The following is a 3,413-nucleotide window of genomic DNA, read 5'->3' on the forward strand; positions in this document are numbered from 1 at the left end:
GTAAAATTATAAATCAGGGCCAAAAAGTGAGAAATAAGTGAGTTTTTTTGTTTGTTTTGTTTGTTTTTTGCCTATTTTTTTCTTAAAATGTAAGAACTCTACACTAATGAAACAAGAAACAGCAACAAAAAAAAAAGGAAAAAAAAGAATAAGAAACAAGTCGAAGCTGTTCGGTTCGGTTTCGATCAGCCGTTCTGTCGCTGTAAATGTTCAGAGCAGGAAAAAAAAAAACACACAAACTTTGAGTGAATATTTTCCTCTGTCTGGACATTTGTTGCTGGAAAAAATGGGAAAAATTGAGAAAAAAAAGAAAAGAAATTGTACATGTTATCCTCATCGCTCCCCACGTCACCTTCAGCCGATTCTCCTCGCTCTCTCCTTTGACAAGATTGGAATAAAATCAGTGCTGAATAAAAAGGATCTTCTCTTTCTCACATACGACTCCTGTCTCTTTGTTTCACTCTGTTTTTCTTCCTTATTAATGTTTATATTCTACATATTAATAATAATAAAAACACAATAATGCATTAGTTCATCGTCTCACAGCACTATTCAACTTCCTGTCTGTGGCTCATGGACATAAGTTTAGTGAAAATGGTTGTTTCTTTTGTTTTTATGAACTTAATTTCCTGAAACAGCTGCTCTTCTTTTCTTTTTTTTCTTTTTTGCATCAGCAGGACCGACGCAAGGTTTTTTGTGTATTGTTTATTTTGGCACACTCGACTACAAAATACTAACAACAGCGAGCATTACATCAAATATATTTTATCTTTTAGGTTTTAAGGTTGTTGTTTTTTCAAATAAATCAGTATTTTATCATCGAAAAACATTTTAGCACTAAATTATTGTATATTTTATTATATATTGTAACTGGATCCCCATTAGTCTTTGTTAAGATGAAGACGACTCTTCCTTGGGTCCACATTAAATCCAACAGAGACAATTAAAGCTTTACAGCATCTTAGAAAATCCCTGAAGTCAACTATTTTCATCCCAGAATGAATAAAAATAAGAAGAATGGTTTTAAACAAACCAAAGCGAATAATAAATCCTTATTCAGTAACATTTTTGCTACGACCACAAGATCCACATCCATTTAAAGACAACTAAACAACATTTATAGATTTTACCAAGCAGACCAGTGCTACAGTGAAGTGAAGACAGTGTCCACAGCACCGGGGGAATTAGATGTATTAGGCTTTGGAAACATGGGGAATACTTCAAATAATACAGAGAAGCAATTTACAAGCAACTTCTGCAGATCTTCAGAGACTTTAAAGTCTTTTGTGTTGCACTTCTTACACTTTGGGGACTCGGGGAGTCAGATACTGATGCAGCAGCAGCAGCACCGACTTTAAATCCTTCGTCTGGGGTCGAACTACAGAGGTGCTGCCTGCATCCAACAACAATTCCCATGATGCAACCCTGCAACATCTTTAAAAATCCTTTCCTCCCTCTGTGATCCAGCAGGATTTCCATTAAACATTTCTCCAGGTCCTGAGCTGAGGTAAATAAACTGCAGGATCACACAGGAAACAGCTGCTTTGTGGGTAAAATACAAAGAAAAGTGCAATTGTTTTTAATTAGAAAACTGAAGAGCTTTGGTGTAAGTAGACACATAGTGGGAATGACATACAGAGGCCTTGTTGAAAGTATTTTGCAGTTTAATATAGCTGCCTGGTACTGTTTGGCAACCTGAAGGTGCAGCAAAAAAAAGAAGCTTTCCTCAATAGTAAATGTAACAGGGAAGCAACAACGTCAACTCAGTGAGCTGTACAACACCTCAGTCATCAGGAAGGACAGACAGACAGATATCTGAGGATGCTTCACATCCCTTCAACTCAGAGTTTTGAAATGTTTCCATCCGGCAGAAGATTCAGAGTTCCCAAGATGAGTAGAGACATTTTTAAAATTGTGAGAAAAACACGCACATCAGGTATTCCCAGTTGGGATGGGTGCTGGGTAAAGGAGGAATAAATGAAATAAAGAAAAAATCCACACACCATAGGAGCTCCCTTCAGAGGATTTAATAGCGTGACGTTTCGAGCACAATGCTCTTTTTCAAACTGCTGTGTAGCTGGTACAGACAGGAAACTGCTTAAATACAAAGTGACCCCGCCCAGGTGAACAATCAACCAGTTTGGAGTGAAGAGGGGGTGTGACTTCCACAAAATATCAATATAAAAGAAAAAATTAATACAAGCAGAGATACATTTTCCATAGGGTAAGTACATGGTGGAAGAAAACATTTTTTTGTAGAAAAAAGCATAATAAATCTATAAAGTACAAACAATCATCATTTTGTAGAGAATATGTCGTTGTATAATGTAGTAGGGACACAGCAACCTAACTACAGTAAAGAGGATATACAAAATATACACATACACATACATACATACCGGCAGTAAAAAAGTTAGGTATACCAATATTCAAGGAATGTACAACAAATATATTTACACATATACCGGTAGTCAAAGAACATCCCACGACAATGACCATAATTAGAGACATTTTTAAGAAATCCTTTATTCCACCGGCCATAAGCTCTGAATACGGCCTGATGGTTAATGCACGTGGGCTGTAACACCTGTCGCTATGTTGTCTTGTCTATTTTGCACATCGTTCTGGTTGTTCTTGTCTTATGTTTTTATGTGTATGTTGTTGTGGAGTCTTGATCTGTTTTTGTGCTTGTTGCCTTGGAGAGGCCGAAGACAAATTTCCACTACGATGGACAATAAAGTCCTTCTAATCTAATCTAATTGGTTTTTTTCAATATTTTCAACATGCAAAAAAAAATAAATGAAACCACTTCTGAGTTATTTGCAACAACAAAACCATCAAACAACCATTAGTGGATGTGGATGTACCAACATCTGGCAGCAGAGGGCGCTGTGAGCCGCTGAATCTGCCTGATCAGATCACATTCTCAGGCCTGGACCTTCTTCACATCTGACCTCATCTCATGCAGCCAACTTATGAGGGATCAGATGAGCAACAGGTTTTTTCCGTTGAGTGTATTTCAGGCTGAGGCTGCTGCTGAGCCTTTTGTAGTTTCTACTCGACTCTCTTACACCGGATCTCCGTCCTTAAGCTGCAGACTTAGAAGTGCAGCTGATCCTAGAGACATGAAGGCACCATGCCCCCCATCTCTTAGCACTCAGGGTGGGGGGGGGGATCAAAAGCACCCACCCCATCTCCAGGAATATACATACATACATGTCCTATGTAGCTCATGCACACACACACATGTCAATCAAGTGCCTATTGTAAAAGGGCATCAACACTTTGAACATTAGATACTAAAGCAGACTCTCTCTCTCCCCTCCTTCTCTCTCTGTCTCTTAATGCTCCACAGCTGAGGGGACACATGGCTCAGATCCCCAGAGAAGGACCAAGGTCAGACCGAGGGCACG

General features: G+C 38.6%; 1 protein-coding gene across 1 annotated transcript in view; it reads left to right on the forward strand.

Moving 5' to 3' along the window:
* rbms1a (RNA binding motif, single stranded interacting protein 1a) overlaps window positions 1-434 on the forward strand; it is a 38,735-nt gene extending 38,301 nt beyond the window's left edge. The window contains 1 exon segment of the mRNA XM_085773011.1: window positions 1-434. This exon segment is cut by the window's left edge and continues 1,891 nt beyond it. The gene's annotated coding sequence lies outside the window, so the exon portion shown is untranslated.
* The last annotated feature ends 2,979 nt before the right edge of the window (window positions 435-3,413 follow it).

Source organism: Trachurus japonicus, chromosome 3 (genome assembly GCF_045865225.1).
Source record: "Trachurus japonicus isolate A0001 chromosome 3, Traja_1.0".
Lineage (NCBI taxonomy): Eukaryota > Metazoa > Chordata > Actinopteri > Carangiformes > Carangidae > Trachurus > Trachurus japonicus.